Below are 18819 nucleotides of genomic sequence, written 5' to 3'. Positions count from 1 at the left end.
GGCTTTATGGAGAGGGTGGCCTTTGAACACAGGACATGACAGAGGCGTAGATGTCTGTAGAAAGAGCATTCCAGGGAGAGGGGACAGTCCTAAGTCAGGAGCAGTGTGGCTGATACAAAGAGAACAAGGTGGGAGTAGGAGGCGATGAGGTCAGTGAGGTAATGGCAGGATGGGGGCAGATCATTTAGGACTTGTAGACTTGCAGGTGGAATGAGGAGCTACTGGTGAGTTTTGAGCAGAGTTGAGAAATCTGATGTTTTTTGGTATATTACTCTGGTTTCTGAGTAGTTGAGAATAGAATATGAAGAGTGAAATAGAATCTGGGAGACCAGTGGAGAGGCTGTTGCAGTGGTCCAGTATTCCAATTTATGACTCAGCTAGGGTGGTGGATGGGTGATTTTAAATGGTTGGACTCTCAGGATATTTTGGAAATCTTATCAATACAATTTGGTGTTGATTAAATATGGGATATGAGAAAAAAGGGGGAAGAGTCACCAAGGATGATTCCATGGTTTTTGTCCTGAAACGGTAAAAGCTAGATGCCTTCAATTGAGATGGGGACGTTTGTGAGTAGAGAAGATTTTGGGGGCAGGGGAGACATTAGCAGTTTGGTTTTAGACACGTCAAGCTTGAGGTGTTTATATTAGACTTCCAATTGGAAATGTAGCGTAGGCAGTTGGATACGTGAGGCTGGAGTTCAGAAGAGAGGTTTGGCAAAGAGTTTAAATTTGCAGATTTTTGGCATAAAGATGGTGCTTACAATCATGAGATTGGAAGAAATTACAATGAGAATGCAGACCTCTTTTTGATTGGGGGACACTGTTCTGCCTACAGTATTGTGGAAGCCTATCAATAATGCAAAATCCTGGGCTTCACACCAGACTTACTGAGTTAGAGTCTCTAGAGCAGGGTGTCCAAGAATATGTTTTATATACAAGCCCCTTAGGTGATTCTTATGTGCTCCATTGGCTTGCTGATGAAAATAGGTGGTGATGAGAGGGAATGAGTGAGCATCTGGTTCCAGTCCTTACCAAGGCCATGGTCCCTATGGAATATAGTGACCCTGTGTATAATCAGAAATCCCCCCATGGTCACCATTGCTGGTCATCCATGTTATATGGCAGTATGGGCAATTCTCAACAAAGGACAGGCTACAGTTCAGAACCTTAGTGGTTACAGGACCTTTAGTAAATGTTGACTATTTTTAATGTTACAAACAATGCCCTAGCAAACGTCTTTATACATATTTTTGATACATGTGTAATTATTTTTGCAGGATAGATTCCTAGAAATGAAACAGCTAATCATACTGAATATGAATTTTAAGTTGTCTTTGGTAACACCAAATTGCCTTTCAAAAATCCTTTCCTAGTTGATACTACTCTCAGGATTCCAGTATCTTTATCAAGAAGGACGTTAGTTAATTGGGGCTATTGAAAAATTTTGGACACCTTTTCTATGCTTTGATAATGTATATATTTGAATCCTTCCTTTCCAAAGAATTTAAAAACTACATTTCCCAGTTTCTTCTGCAGTTAGGAAACCACCAATTAGAGTCAGTCACATGAAACTTGGATCAGAAAAGAATTACATAAGAGACGTGGTTAGGCACAGGACATCGTTTTTGCTGGTGCTGGAGGTGGCAGACCTTGTGATTCAAGGTCCAGGATGGCAGCAGCTCCTTCATTAGGACGGTTCTGAAGCCTTGCAGTGAGACCTATTCTGTAACACAGCTTAGAGCCTGTTTCTGCAAGTATGCTAATTTTCTGAGCATCTAATAATTTTTAATGTTTTATTTCTGTTTAAATTAGCTATAGTAGATTCTATTGTGTGCAACTAAGAACTGTGATAGAGTCACAAAAAAAACAACAAATAGCATCTTTCAAATTTTTGCCAATCTTACGGGCAAAGTGAGTTTCATTATTACTCATATATTTAAATAATGACTTTTCACGTCCTTTAGAGGAAGTCAGATCTGGAAGTGATATTATCAGAGCCATGGTTTTGCCTAGGAACAAGATGGCAAAACTACAGTGTCTCCAAACCTTTTATCATTTCTTTAATAGCATTATTGTTATTATGAAAGCATTCTGAGCAACTCATTTAAAGCTGAAGTGCTTCATTATTTATCTGAGATCACTGAGGTATCGTAATTTTCATCTTCATTACATTAAAGAATTTATGTGCAAATATTTCTTCTATCTATGAGATAAGAGATTTACTCCCACCCTTAGAGTTTTCAGGGAGATTTTTTTAATAAAATCATTTATAAGGAACTCTAACTCTCTTTGTTGTACCTAATGAATGCACTGGCATGGCATCGTATCATCCATTCTTGAAGAACATGGTTGGATAATCCTCCCTCTTTATTACCTGTTTAAATCTTTCTACCATTATTATGCATATTTACCAAGCATGCAGAAAGTCAAAGTATGTTAGCATAAAAATCAGGAAGTGCTGTTTAGTGTTCAATGGGGCATAAATCTGTCATTTTCAATGGTAAAATCAATCTATAACTTCTCATAAAGCATGAAGTAACCCTATAAAATATATGCTGCTTCCCCCTAGTTGTACATGCAAAAATTTTCGGAAAGCCAAGTCAAATCAATATTTACTAATTATAATTAGTATTTTAAGTGTAACTTTTAAATAAAATAAATAAATAAGCTAGCATTTTAATCAGCTCAGGCTGCTATAACAAAATACCATGGACTGGGTGGCTTAAAACAACAGAAATTTATTTTCTTACATTTCTGGGTGCTGGGAAATTCCAGATCAAGGTGTCAGCAGGTTCATTCCTGGTAAGAGCCCTCTTCTTGGCTTACAGATGGCTTCCTTCTCACTGTGTCCTCAACTGGCAGAGAGAGAGAAACTCTGGTCTCTCTTCCTGTTCGTATAATGACACTAATCCAGTCAAAGAGTCTCCACTTTCAGGAGTTTATCGAAACCTTCCCAAAAGCTCCACCTCCAAATACCATCACATGTGAATTAGGGCTTCAACATATGAATTCTGGGGGGACACAAATGTTCAGTATATAGCAGCTAGATTGCAGACTGTAAATTCCAGCTTTTGACGAAGCTTTTGAATTTATTCCCAGTTGACCAAAGTAATTTAAGTCCCTTAACTTCACTTTGCATTTGTTTTAACAATATATTAAATTAGAACATTGGTAAATGTACTTTAATAACAAATGTCTAATTTTTTATTCAACTATCAGATTTCCAAATGAAATAAATGATCTATTTACATGCATCGCTAGACCATCTGGTTCCATGTGAGGACCCGACACGGAATCAACTAATTGTCACCCATGTTTATTCATCACGCTTAACTCATTTCTTATAAATAATGAAAATCTAGGACCTTTAGTAAACAAAAAATTTTCATCACTAGTTGAAAGATTGACCTCCTTAACTATATAATAGAACAGGACAAAAGAGCCCAGCAAAATATGTACCTAAGAAAATTAATTGCTAGTCAACTTCATTGTGTCATTCCAATTTTACAGAGAGGGAAAAAAGGGGCAGGGGCAGCGTATGGATTTTAAAAGATCTAATGGAATTAGAAGCAGAGGTCAGTATTCCAAAGATTTGAGCTTGTTGTTTAGTCAATTAAATTCAGATTTTCAAGGGCATCTTTGAAATTCTTTCTTCTGGATTATTTCCCTGACCATCTTAGAATCCAGGATCACCCTCAACATTTACATGCACCAGGATTGCTGAGCTCACACATAAGCAACTGATAGGCTGATGAGGAGGAAAAGGTACAAAAAATCCAGAACAGCAAATAATTTTTAAAATGTGATCTTTGTTTGAATTAAAATTATATGCAGAAAACCCTCAAAAGCCTAATGTATTACAAAAGCATTATAACTCATCTTTTAGAAAAGATCAGTGTGAAAAATTGTGTGGTGATTCTCTTAATTTAATGATTATGTGGCAGGCAGTCTTGAAAGCTACCTCCTAGTCCATTTTCACCTTAAACATTACATTTCCTAATCCCCTGGACTGGGTTAGTTCTCCTTTTTAGACACACGACAACACCTTCCGCTGATTCTTTGTATAATTATTTATAGTCACGTGCTTTGTGATTCTACTGTAAGTGCCAAGAGGAGCAGTGACCTCTGTTTTCTCAGCAGATAAATGGTTCTCAATAGATATTTGTTAAATAAAAGAACAGGACAGACATGGCGCGTCTTTCTGGAACACACGTTGTACTCAATGATTTGGGGTGTTTTTAAATTAAAACAGGCATAATTGTATCATGAAATGAAATTCCAATTCATGTGTTTTTAAGTTAAAACAAGCATAGTTGTATCATGAAATGAAGTGCAGAATTCAAGATAGAATTGAAAACTTCTCCGTGAGAATGTTCGCTTTCCTCTGCCATTAATGCTATTTCAGAGGAAAATTTAACGATGTGGTGAGTTTGACTGTGACGCTCCAACGATCAGGTAATCGAAGCTAACAAAGGTCAGTCATTTCATTAGGAAAGGAGAAGGGACACCTTCCCTTCCATGGAGAAAACAGGAGGAGACAGAGTAATGAAGTGCAGAGTGTGCCTTAAATGAGTTATTTTAATGCCTCAAATTTTCCAACTGTAAAATGAAAATGGCCCATGAATCTCTAAAATTCTGTTGTGCCTAAATTCTTGGGTTTTTTTGGCCTACCATCATTCTTATATCCACAAAAAGGAAAAAGGTAGGAAGCAAAAGTCATATTTCTTTTTCCTTCTTAAGCTTCTAAGTGTTGCATTCATCTTTTAAATGACATCTGTAAACACTATGTAGTTGTTTTTGCCCCTTTTTATGAACTTGTAGACCCATTCATAGATCTAAAAGAGAAGGGATAGTAGAACCAGTATCAAACCACAGAAGCACGTTTGTATGGACCAGCCACGCACTGGTTGTCAGCTGAGTTGTTACATATTTCATCATTACAACTAGATGTAATGGAAAATATTAATTTGAAATGCTACATTTAAAGAGGGAAGGTCTATTTTATATCATCCCTTTCCTATCCCATCCTTTTGCCCTCTTTTTCTTTCTGTGGGCTTGACAATTTATCTTCATGTGAAAAAGTTTCTCCAGACTGTGTCCATAGTAACTACTATACCATTAATACAATCCCTCAGGGGTAGTTAAGATAAAACAGTTGCTATGCCTCTGTACCAAGCAAAGATGGTCTGAATACAAATAGAAGGGAATAAGTCAATGTCAGTGTGGTGCCAAGTGCTGATAAAAAAGTAAGTGGTTGATATTGCAAGCAGAGGAAAGTAATGTAAAACACCAATTATACTTTTCCAAGTCTGTGCGCATTGCCTAGTGATTGCTTGATGCAGTCAAACTCCACAAAAAGAAGTACTTGTTTTGTTCTATTATATGGTGTCATAACCAAATGCATTTAATACATATCGGCTACAAATATGACTTTAAGACATCAGTGCTGTGCTCTTATGTTGTGCTCTTTGTTAATAATAATGAAAATGCCTGCCAACAGCTGCTATGATATACCCCATACACAACCTAAAGACTGGCAAAGTAAGAAATTAAAATCAGGATTCCTAATTCAAAACTCAGACAATTTGAAGTGTTTGTAAGTCTCTTAGAAATGGGAACTCTAGTGCACTGCTGGTGGGAGTACACCGCTGGTGGGAGTGTAAAATGGTACAATCACTTGGGAGAGCAATTCGGCAATTACCCAGTAAGGTTGAAAATGCAAACGCCTACAATGCAGCAATTTCACTTCTAGGTGTGTACCCTCGAAAAACACCCGTACATGTGCACAAGAAGTCATGTCTGTAATAGAAAAAATAGGGGTGGGGAGCAGTAAACGTCATTGATAAAGCAGTGCCTAAACTCTGGTGTAGTCAAGTGATGGAATACAGTATAGCAGTTAGCATAAATAGATCTTCCTGTACTAAGCTGGACAGATACCACATTAAGTTAAAAAATGAAAGTGATAGAATACACAATGTAAAATAGACCATTTTTGTAAAATTTAAAATCACAAACAATAGTAATATAATATTTGGTTTCTGGCTCCCTAGTAAAATACAAAAACGTGAATTAGAAGGATACCCACAAAGTTTCAAAAAGAAGCTGTTTCTGGAGAGGCAGAGAAGGAAGGAAGGGTGTGGAATCGTGGAAGGATACAACATACTTCAGCTTTCCCTGTATTGCTTTATTTTTCCTTTATTAAAAACAATTTTAGAAGCACATATGGCTAAATCTTACTATTAGTTAATTCTGGTTTGAGGACACAGAGGTGTTTTTATACCATGTGCTTTTCTGTATTAATTGCTTTTCCAATTAAAAAAACAAAACTTCCGTCACTTTTGGTCACTTGGTACAACTGGAATACTGTATTTCTTGAACTTAAGGAACCAAGACTCTATATTTAAATTGTTTAATACACTGTATTTTATTCATTTACAGTGTTTATCCTAGTTCATGAGTAAACTAGGAGCTTTGGGAAGCTTTCTATGGAATTTCAGTTTAATTAATTCTCACTTATACGCGTGGTAGGTGTAGGCAAACTAAAGTTTTAAACATCTGTTTATACAAGGTTTACAAACCAGAAAGCATTTTCTTTGGTTTGTCCATGTTTTCCTTTTCCAATGTGAATATTAGCATCAGTTTACAGGTTTTTTCCCACTGAGAGATTCAGAGTTAATGTTGCTATGTAAATGTCACATGAATTCCATTTTGGAACAATTTATGTAGCCACACAAAGTGCGGAAATGAGAGAATTTTAGTCCAGAGGGTCTCATCTAAGTATAAACAATAAGAAAATCACTTTTCATGCTGTGGAGTTTTAACGCTCTCTCTTTCTCATATGTCAGACATGTGTAAATCGTCTTGTCTGAGCCCCAGAACTGATATGGACAGTTACCTAGACCCTGCAAAGAGCTAGAAGAGGACATGGGAAGGGAAGGAGGAGGAATAAGCTTTGACCTTAGACAGACTTGGGTTCAAAGTCTGGCTCTGTCACTGTCATTCACTCCTTGTGTGACTTTAAGTGGACTTGCTGAAGTCCAGCTGTGCATCAGGGATAATAAGACGACCCCTCAAGGATTGGGTGAGGACTAACGTGAGATCCTGTGCTCACAGTTCACGCAGAGCTGAGACATGGCACACATGACGGGTGGTTGCCATTATATTTATTGCTGTCATCACCACAATCTAAAGGGCCTAAATCCCTGCTGCCTTTTAGCTGATGCAAAACCATTTCTACTTAGAATAGAATTCAACAAGTTTGTGCTTCTTGGATACGCCTGCTGCTGCCTATAAGGGGAAAAGGCAAGAGAGTTGTAGTCTTTGCAGAGAATATTAGGGATGAGTCTTACCAGGATTGTTATTTTTTCTTTCTCTTTAAAAAATTTTCTTTACTTTGCCTTTTTTCTTGTACTTTTTAAAAGTTTTTTTGGGGGGTGGGGGGTTATGTTTTAAGAAGCAAAAAAAGACTATGGTTACCAATTGATTACCCCTTCATTTCTCTCTGCCCACTCAGTTCATCCTCCTGACTCTCTCCTTCTAATAAATGTATCCCATATTTCAATACAAAGGGCCATTTCTTTCATTCACTGCTATTGAAAAGCAGTCTGATAGACGATTCCCTTTTTAGATGTTTACTGATAATGGCTTAAGCTCATTCTCTTTCCCAGAATAAGGAAAACAATTGTAGTATGTAGGATGTACATAGTATGTAGAAAGTGCAACCTTCCCCCCAATTTTTTTAATAGTGAAAGTTCTCAAAAAGTCTTCATGGGTTTCTAATCCTGGATTTTCAGTATTGTGACAAGATGGCAAAATAGCTACTTTTGTGCCCAAAGCCCTAATAACCCACCATTCAAATGATGCCATGCAGATGCCAAACTCTTCTGTCTGCTTTAAGATTGACCTTGATTCTTGTTTCGACCCAGGATGACATGCAAGTCATCAGCTGTCCTTCTCAAGGCAAAAGCAGACCTCACTAATTGACCACCGCACTCTTGCTGGCAGAACCTGGTTGTGACCAACAATCCTTCCTGACATAGCACTCCAGGTAGCAATCAGCAATCTTAGCTGATGAGGAAAATGAAACCTGTTTGCCCTCACTGACATAAAATACATTTGTTGTTTTTCCAGTTGTAGAAAAGGGAAATGAAAGGTGGCTCATTTAAAGAAGAATTAGAAAAAAAAAAAAAAAAAGGGAATTCCCCGGTGGTCCAGTGGTTAGAACTCCGTGCTTTCACTGCCGAGGGCCCGGGTTCGATTCCTGATCAAGAAACTAAGACCCCACAAGCTGCGTGGCATGGCCAAAAAGAAATAGAAGGGAAATTATGGGTTTTGCTTTGGTTTTATCCAGTACCCCTGAACATTCAGGATTGCGGAAGGAGCTTAAATGTGAAATGAAATAATATAATCATACACAAGTTTATATGTATATACACACATACATACATACACCCACACACATATATATATAATTTGGGAATGGCTGTTTAATGATTAGGGTACTAAGAAGGAGGATTATCTTTGTTTAAAAAAATAACGGAAAATGCTAAAACCATTTGCCTTTCCCAATAAGCTCCTATTATGTTTTAGGTTTATTTTAAGCTAGAAATAGAAAACTATTCCTAACATGATGCCACGCTGCATTTATTTCTGGCCTCATCAATTGGTCAATCAAGTGACACTCTCTGGATGCCTTCCTGGACTGAATGAAACTGTGGAGTAGGGTTAGAGCCCAGCAAGGCAGATTTACACATGGTTCAATGATATTAAACCTTCATGGTGATTGCATATGTAAGATGAGGACCAAAGAAGGAATCCAAGGTGCTCTTGAAGTTTTGAGTCTGGGTACATTGGGAAAACAGTGGATTCTAATAGACACAGGAAGTCAGGAGGAGAAAATAGCAGTTCTAGGGGACAGAAAAAGAGTTTATATTTAGACTTGTTTGACTTAAGGGACTTCAAGTGGAGACCCTCTTTTGAGAATTTGGTGTTACAGGCCTGGCCTTTGAAAACCTAGTGATAAGGATTTTGAAATCATTGTCCTTGAGCAGGTGGGGGGAAGAAACGTTGACCCATTTCAACTTCATTTGTTACCTGAAACATCTCTTGAAGGGTGCCAGAAATAGAGAAAAGGCAGATCTGAGCCTGTGCTGAGTCACTGGGATTCTGAAGAAATATGAGAGTGGCTGCTACAGAGTTTCCTTATGAGGAAGGGGAGGCAAGTTACAAATGGGAATCTGGTTGTAAGGTGATGTCATAAGCTTGTGTATATAGAAGTTTACAACAGATTGAAAAAAATAGATGTTTATTTTTAGAGTGGGAGTGGGAAATGATTATGGGAGGGCTCCTAAGGAACTGCCACTTTCGTATGCGTTGATCGGGTAGAAAGGAGGTCCTTTTAAACAAACTACTCAGGCTCCACTAGAATTATAAACATTTCTGTGTAAAAACATAAAATTAACAAGTCACTGAAAGAAATTATCAGAGCATAACGATATTAGATAATATGTAAAATATTCGATAAGAACAGTTCAAAATTTCCTTGAAGTTTTCAGTTATGTTGACACTACTCTTAGTTGGGAAATAGAGATGTGTTTATTTTAAAGGAAAGGTGACATACCTTGATCAGTGTTCTTTGGAGACTCTAATATTTACCGAGGACAGTTAGCAAAAATGGCAATGAAGACTCATGTAGGTCTGTTGAGACTCATTCTAAGCCCGGTGAGAATTGTTCTAATCTAAACCAGGTGATCCCAGCACAATGCAAATCATTGACCCTCTTAAACTATATGGGATTTGAATGTTGAAGAGCTGCTCGTTCAGTGGTGACTCATGCTCAATGCAGAAGATATTAAATGGTCTTTCCTCTTGAACATTTTAGATACCAGCTCCAATTATACCAGTCACAAGGTGATTTCATTTAATTCGACCTATGGTGAAATACATTTTGACTTGTGACCCAGAGTGTGTCCATGCCTGTGCACACCCACACATAAATTGTAACCAAAGTTTTACGAAGCAGTTAACTTCACCATATGTGTTGCACTTTCATATGTTCTATGCTCTTTCCTTTTCTTAAATTTGTCATGATGCTCGAAATTGATTTCATGACCCACAAATAAATCATGACGCAGAGTTTGTAAAACATGGAGCTGCACAGTCATATCTCTTATATGTAGTCTTTTTCAGTCTCCTTTTTTGTTAATGTCTTATGTACTCTCAGAACTAATAGCTAGTGCTGTTTCTTAGTCTCAGCATGTGAGAAGCTATATTATCCCCACAACTGTAATGATTGATTGTACTAAGTAGATGTTAGCTTGACAAGAGTTGTCTTAGATTTATTTGCATTTTTTTCTTTTTATTTAACGTGATATTCTTACCACACTGGAATCAGAGCAAAAAAGAGGAGAAAACGGGGTAAACCTGTTGATCTACAGGTGATTTAGTGATTACTGTGATTTAGTGATTACTAAAACAGAATTAGAATGGTAAATGCACTCTGATCCCATACCCTAATCACCTGCCCTGATTTCATGCCCATGACCCAGACCTGGCGCCGAGCACAATCTACCTCTTTGGTTAGCCATTGGTTCAGAAATAGCCTCTTAGCCCAGTCAAGTTAATTAGACCCCGTTGGGGGACCTTTATTAGAGTCATGAGGAAGGAGAAGTTCTCTTTCCATCTAAGATTGCCTAAACATGAGATAGAAGTCAGGACCTGCTGCAGCCGTTTTTGCCACCAAGAGGGAAAAACCTGCCTAAAGATGGAAGCAGCATAAAAGCAAACAGAGCCAAGAGTTGGAAAACCTCAGGATGAGTCCTAAGTACAGCACTGCAGTCCCCATTTCTGGTTGTACCTGAAGCTTGCAAAGTCTCAGTGAGTGCCATTTATTTTATTTTGGGGTGGGGGGGGTAGGAGTTTATTAATTAATTAATTTATTTTTGCTGTGTTGTGTCTTCGTTTCTGTGTGAGGGCTTTTTCTAGTTGTGGCAAGCGGGGGCCACTCTTCATCGCGGTGCGCAGGCCTCTCACTGTCGTGGCCTCTCTTGTTGCGGAGCACAGGCTCCAGACGCGCAGGCTCAGTAGTTGTGGCTCACGGGCCTAGTTGCTTCGCGGCATGTGGGATCCTCCCAGACCAGGGCTCGATCCCGTGTCCCCTGCATTAGCAGGCAGATTCTCAACCACTGCGCCACCAGGGAAGCCCCAATGAGTGCCATTTATAATCAAGTGACCTGATTAAGAAGGACAAGAGCACTGGAGAAAAGTTGATATGTATATTTGAGTGGTGGCATTATAGGTGATTTTATACTTTGTTTTTTTTAAAATAATGTAGATGTATTGATTTTCAATAAGAGGGTTAAAATTACAAGGTAGCATTCCTCCAAATGCTTTTTGGAAAGTTGGACAACTGAGTCAATCTTATTTGGAGATAATATTCAAGATACACCCAAATTCTGTATTTATAAAATGCTGAAATGATCTAATTTAATCATTTGATCATGCAGATTTTTCCTCCCGAGTTCCATTACCCTCACTGTTTCTATGAACTAAAATCAACAAATATGGGAACTTTTGTCATCCTCCAGCATGCATTTTCCAGAGAACACTTTCCTGAATGTTGTTGAGGAATGCAAATAAAAGCAGTAAGAGGAATTATTAATGTCTTCAGTACACAGAAACTTGGGGGTAAATGTCTTAAGTCAGACTTGATCCCAGGAATAAAGAGGGAGTGCATTCTGCAGTAACACCAGGTTTGCCCCCACTGGAGGAGCATGGGGTAGAGAGGGAGTGGAGGGGAAGGACAACAGTCAGTGTTGGCATAGTCATTTTCATGTGATTGAATCACATATGTTTTTAACTTTTTATTTTGAGATAATTATAGATTCACATGCAAGAAATAATACAGTGATCACCTGTCCCCTTGTGTAGTCTCCCTCAATAGTAACTCTTGCTTAATTACCCAATATCACAACTAGGAAATTAACATCCATCAACCTCATTTTGATTTGCCAGTTTCACATGCATGCGTGTGTGTGTGTGTGTGTGTGTGTGTGTATTTAGTTCTATGTAGTTTCATCACATGTGTAGATGCTTGTGACCACCACTACACTCAAGATACGGAAGTGTTCCATCACCACAAGGATCCTTTTTGTAACCACATCCACCTACCACACATCCCCTGACCCATGGCAACTACTAATCTGTTCTCTTTCTCGATAATTTTGTCATCTGAAGCATATTTTTCGTACCTGTATCTCATATTCTAGAAATATCTAGAATACTTGAATGTGAGGCTTAGGAGGACCCTTACATCCCTGTAGTTCACCCTCTCTTAGAGAAATCTTTTGACAGCCATCTCTTCAGCCTTTCTGTTAATGGGGAGGTGGTGGGTTTCATAATAGAGAGGAGCATAGTCAGTCATATCTCTGCTCTTCTGTGTTTGAACTGCAGGATTTCTGACCTTCAGCTGCCTTATATGTAAAATGGGGTTAATATTTGTACTTATAGAGCAGTTTAAAGTTTAATTGAAACAATGCAGGTCAAATGCAGCATCCAGCTAGTTAAAAAGGAAGAGCCCACTACCACATCACCTCAGACCATTTATCTCACAACCAGACACCCAGAATTTCTTGGAATCCTTCTCTCACAGGCTCTACTCATTGGCCTTAATTTAATTTTTAAGTACTACAGAATAAATTGGGTCCGTGTTCCTACTGACAGCATTTCAGCTCCATGAAGCCAACTCCTATGCTTGTCTCTTCTCCAGCCTCCACTTTCTTTAACTGATCCCCATACGGTTCCTTGAGGACAGAACGGGCTCTGTTTACCATCATGTCTTCATCTCCTAAAACAGTGCCTTGGTCACAGTCCATGCTCAAAAATATTTTAACGGACGGCATGCTTTATGTTCATGATTGCTGTGTTCCAGACACACTTCATTTGGCCGATTTCCCTTTTTTTAAAAAAATGGCACCTCAAAATGGCATTTATTAATCTTCCTGAATAGAAAAAAGGTCACACAAAAAATTTAATTTCTGAGCTCCAACAACAAATAGCAATGTATAGTTTTATTTTGAACATAAGAAAAAGAAACAGACTTAAATACAAACTTCTGGAACTGGAGTTACTTCATAATAGAGGAAATCCTATATTTCTGGTTAGTTTTCTAATCATGCTTATTAAGTCTCAGCTAGCTTTTTTGGCTGGCTGGTTAGTCAGCTAAACCACTAGACTTTTGCATAGGAGTAGCCAGCATAGCATCAAATGTTTCTTCCATGTTGGTTAAAATTAAATCCCAAAATCAGTGTCCCTTCTTGCTTCCTCTACTTTTTTCAGAAAAGACATTGTCATCAAACCAAGTCCAGGACTATCAGATGATCTACTTCCAAATAAATGAGACTCCCAGCTTAAGCTTGGAAAATTGATTCCATCTCTTATTCCCCATCTCCACTACCATTTCCCTAGTGCAGGTCATTATCATCTCACCTGAAAAATTGGCAACAGCCTCCTCATTTTCTCCAGGTTCCTGTTCTTGCCCAACTCTTACTGCATCTGGCATGGTCTTACAGAAGCAACAATCCCACCCTTTCCTTTCTTCCTCGCCTGATCTCTCTCATCCTCGTCACCCCTCATTTACCATGCTCCATCATTTAAGCATCTTCTAATGCCTTAATGACTTTGTGTTCTTTATTACTCCTTGATTTTTGAGGCTGTATCCTCTGCCTGGAACAATTTTCATCTGACTATAACTTGTCCCTCACTTAGACGTCTCTGACCCACAAGGTCTTCCCTGTCCCCAAGTCAAGGCCAGATAGCTCTTTTCAGGGCCCCTGGACTTCCCCCATTACAGCACTCACTGCTTTATATTCCCTTATTTCCTCACTGAAGTCAGGGTAAGGCGGAGGGTAGGAAGAAACTATATTTGCATATATGCTATATACCGTAGCATGGGGGTTATAAGAAGGTTTCATCTTTGAAAATTGAAGGAACGAATTGTTAAAATATGCAGGTTGTCATTTTTATATGGTGAGTAAATAAGATGGGGGGTACAGAATGGTGTAATTCTATAATAGTCTAAAAGGAAATGTTCCCATTATGAGTATTTTTCATAAGCATACATTATGCTTCAAATTTTAGTTCCCAAACAAGTTTTAAGAATCCTTTCTGTCACACAAACATTTTGAATATAGGACAAACAATTTCTGCATTCCCTGTGGGCTTTCCTTTTATGGAGTAAGAGCTATACATTATCTGCCCTCTTTCCACTCCAGTTATAGACTTTCTGCTAGGCAGCTGGATGTTTGAAATCTCTCCTCCTGTGTCACGAAGATCCAAGGCGTCTGAGTTTGTGATTAGCAAGAGGAATTGTGCCTTAAAACATACATCATTCCCAATGGAACTGGAACATTAAATGTTTCATTTATTTTGTAGTAAAACAATATTTTTCAACAAGGAACAGTTGCCATCCAACTCATTCTGTGTCTCTATTTATATTTTCCTTGAAAAGAAAGCTTTTGTTTTCATTTTGATTACTTTTCTTTGATGGTGTGCCCAGTACCACAAGGTGAAATTAGAAACTTTAAAGTCTCATTTCAGCTTATATTATAGCAAAATTTCATGTTCTCGTAGAAATTAGTTGAAATGCCTTATCTCCATATTAGGGATCTTATTTTGTCCTGAATAAAGAACTTCAATGAAAAGGAGTCCCAACAATTTCTTATTTCTGTTATCTCTGGAAGTTTATGGAGCAAATGATAGGAAATTTACAGATACATGTGCATGCATGTGCAAGTGTGCACACACACAAGAATATTTATTGCAGCATTATTTGAAATGGCAAAGAACTGAAAACCAAATGTCCACTTAAAAATAGTTGAATATATTATAGCACATCTATACTATAGACTATTAATAGTAGCCATTAAAGAAATCAAGTTCGACTCATATCCACAATTCATGATTTATCGTTAAGTGAAAAAATAACTCTTCAGAATCATGTGTATAATACAGTTCCTTCTAAGGGCAGCATGGGAAGTTGGGGGAAATTCTTCTGTGTCTATGGAGAGAGAGAGAGAGAGAGAGAGAGGGAGAGGGAGAGAGATGTGTATGTAGTTTTGAGGACATTGATAAAAGACTGGAATATCCTAAGCTATTAACATTGGTTATTCAGAAGGTATGATTGGAGGAGGGATATTTATATATGTTTAAACCATTTCATTTCTTACAAATAATATGATTTCTTTTTAAACTAAAAAAATCTAATGAAAATTCCTGACAGAAAATAAATGATCAAAAAAGAAGAGTAAAATGAAGAGAAGCCATAATATATCAGGGCTATCCATCTGTTATTCTGCACTCCATCAGTAGGGGAAAGGAGAGCCTGTGGTGCATGCCAGGGGAAGATACGTAAGACACAGGCAGTGAGAGGGTAGGAAGAGCTAAGGGGAGAGGGAAGATGTGAAAGAGAATGTTAAAGAACAATAAAGATTTCTCCAAGGTTTACTGTCTGCTGAGAATGCCAGCCCTACATTTAATTAACATGTGCTGAGCACGTACTTGGTACAAGGCACTATGGGGTGCTGGGGACAAACACACAGCACCCCTCCCTCCCCCCCAGTCTGTAAATGATAGTGAGGAGATAGGGCTCTGAATGGCATGGGGGCACTGGTCCAAATTGTCATGGGAGCTAGGAAGCATTCAAGAACAATTTCATTGTGGGCGAAGGAAGAAAAGAAGGAGAAATCTATATTGAGTAAACTGCCAAGACTCTTCCTAGTTTTTACTAGGATTTTTTTATCTGGAAGATTTATTGTCAACCTCCTTTCAGAGCAGATAACATGTTACCCTAAGTCAGACTGTAGGGATACCACTAGAATAAAAAGTTGACATAGTCATTACACAATAAGTTTAAGAAACATGCTTTTAAAAAATATATCTAGAAACCTTGATAATTGAAAAAACATAAAATAGGGCCATTTGTTGTTCTGGTAACATTCTGTATTTTAACCAGGGTAGTGAATACATGGGTGCTTCTTGTATTATTATTTCTAAAACTATGCATACACATTGCAAATATTCTTTGTCGCATCATGCATATGAAAAAAGTAACAACAAAAAAGTGAATTATTTTTGAGAAGTTAACCTTTCTGTAACATACCAGTTTACCTTGTATATCAAACTTTCTTGATGACATCTGGGTAAGAATGTTAATTTTTTCTCCCTTTTTTCCCCACCAAATATGCTATTTCTACCCACAATAATTCATTTAAGCAAACAAAGCATGATTTTTAATGAAGTCTCCTGGAAATTTTAAACAAAAAGCAAACAGTTAACATTAAAATGAGTTGACACATCATGAATCCTCTGATATTTATGTATTAAATTTTGCTTGAACTTAGGCAATGACAAGATAAATGGTGAATATTCTAACAGTGTCAAAATGTTGTGAATATGCAGCAGCTGAACAAGTCCTAAGTGCTTCTGGTTTCTTTTGGAGTGGGGAAGGGGTGTCAAAGAAATTTTCCTGGAATGAGTGACCAACTTCTCCTTGAAGGTGCTGAATGCTGGCCCCACTGAATACACAAAACACAACTTGTTGACAAAGTGGAGTTTATTGCTTGGTGCAATGAGAGAAAACACCCCTCAACAGAACTTTAATAGCATCTCAGAGGGAGATGGACCAAGATGAGATATTTACTGAGATTTTCAAGTCTGGGTGAAGGTAGGTGTTCCGGAACAGGGAGGGTTGGGTGAGTATCACGCTTTGGAAGAAACAGCAGGGTGAAAAATTTGAGACAAGGATTTCAAAGAGTCTTTGGGATGTAAATTGTTGTTTGATGCTTTCCATTCAAAAATGGATCAGTCTTTCAATTCTTGGTGTGAACAACAAAGTGTGTTGCAACTTTTTCTTCTGGGAAAGAGTCTTGTGGAATAGTAAAACTATGTTGATGAAGACAGTGGAATAGTAAAGTCAGGTTAATCATTATAGATAGTAAGCTGTGTGGATGATTTCCAGTCTTAGTGAGCAGAGAGTCAGAGGCAGCAGGAAAGAGGCACCCATCATTGCACCCACACATCTAAATACTTGACATCATGTAGCCAGGCCTTAGTAGCCTCCTCCTAGAGGAGGTTGAAAGTGATCTGTTATTGGTAGTCATTGGGTGTTTGTGATCTGATTCTTTCTCTGGGGCTTAGTCTGGTCCTTGTTTCGGTAATTCAAGGGCTATGCTAAATCATCTTCTTGGTGCTTTCATTCTCATGAGTATAGACAGGTGGGAGATGGTACAGGATAAGAGCAAGGAGTCTAGAGTCAGATGATGTTGGTTCAAAGCCCATCTCTACCACTTAGTAGCTGTGGGACCTATGTCAATTGCTTAACTTCCCAATGTCTTCATTCTCTTATTTTAAGAGTAGGCATAAGAATAAAACCAACCCTGCTGAGGTAAGTAAAACACATTAACTCATAATAATTGCTCATATGTTTGCAGTGGTGGTTGTTGTCATTGTTATTATTCTCACTTTGTGGGGTCAGAGGTTTCCTTCAAATGTGGACCACTTAAAATATTTTAGGCTAGAGTCAGAGAGTTTTTACTTATATATCAATAATTGATATGGGTTGAACCAGTATGTATTCCTGTATGTTAAGTTCAAACAGAAAAATAACCAAGCATATAACTAAGAACTGGTGTTTAAAGTTATTAAGGTAAACATAATGGAAAAAAAATTAGGTCATTAGTTTAATTTTTTAATGATATAAAACAATCATAAAATAATTCTAAGAAAGATTTTCTTAGCCTTTATAACTTAACATGCAGGTGTTCGATTGCTGTGTATTGAAACTGTGTTTATTAACTGGTCTGGTTTCTCTTTCTTTCTGTCATGAAAATAAGGTGGATTCTGTATAATCTTAACCAATCAGATTTAGGACTGTAGAATTTGGTCACTTCACCAAATTCCTTCCTTGTTTTGCACCCACCACTCTTCAAGGTCCAGCTGGCAATTGCACCTTTGTTTGTTGACTTGTGGCACCCCTGGACCTTTTTTACTTCTCCAGAAGTGGCTGAGAGCAGCATAAGGTACTCGGCTGTTGGCTTGGCATTGCAGAAAAGGCATCGTGGCCTGGCTTGCCTTCTGAATGTCAGTCTACACAGGATAGCAGTGGAAAATCAGAATGAGGGTTAAAATTGAAAAGTGAATCACATTTGGAGGGGAGTCAGCTCCCTGCACTAGCTAAATTTTGAGAGGTATTTCTACCCACGTGGCATAAGCATCCTAACCCCATGTATTTATGGCTAGGTATAGAGGCTGGATTTCTGTTGTGAATTTGTCAAAGACATATTTTCACCCTTAAGAATGAGAACCAGCTGAAATACAAATCAAGTGTCTTAGTCATGATTCTCTGTGTGTGTGCTCAGGCTTGATTTTCATAGATATATTGAAAAGAAAATTTGAAAGAAAGGTGCAGATATGTTTTCTCATAAACCGTCAAGGTAATTGACGTAAAACTTGTCAGGTAGCTAAATTAGACTATTATAGAATATTGGCACTTATTTAGTTAAATCTTCCATCCAAAACGAAATTATAATAACTAACCAGGATTTATTTGAACTTTTATTTCTACTTTTAATAAACTTTATAAGCTGCCTCTACTCTTATGAACCAGTGTTGAAAAGTTCTTCCTTATATTAAGACAGAATTTGTAGCTAAATAATTCTGTCTTTACCCCTACCTCTGCTTCTCTGAGCTGTATTAAATATAGATAACCCCTTTCTAACTTGATTTCCCCGCAAAACCCCAATCCACAGATAATTGCTGAATATTT

General features: G+C 37.9%; 1 protein-coding gene across 8 annotated transcripts in view; it reads left to right on the top strand.

Moving 5' to 3' along the window:
• The window catches only part of NR3C1 (nuclear receptor subfamily 3 group C member 1), an 807313-nt gene that overhangs the window by 135856 nt on the left and 652638 nt on the right, over positions 1 to 18819 (top strand). For 7 of the 8 annotated variants that reach the window (XM_079916194.1, XM_079916193.1, XM_079916196.1 and 4 more), the window contains one exon: positions 16552 to 16719. The exons of the other annotated variant lie outside the window; for it this stretch is intronic. The gene's annotated coding sequence lies outside the window, so the exon portion shown is untranslated. The remainder of the gene's footprint in view (positions 1 to 16551; positions 16720 to 18819) is intronic. 8 annotated transcript variants of the gene reach the window in all.

The sequence above is a fragment of the Stenella coeruleoalba genome (assembly GCF_951394435.1).
Source record: "Stenella coeruleoalba genome assembly, chromosome: 3".
In the NCBI taxonomy this organism is placed as follows: domain Eukaryota; kingdom Metazoa; phylum Chordata; class Mammalia; order Artiodactyla; family Delphinidae; genus Stenella; species Stenella coeruleoalba.
This window is presented reverse-complemented; position numbering and strand designations above follow the sequence as displayed.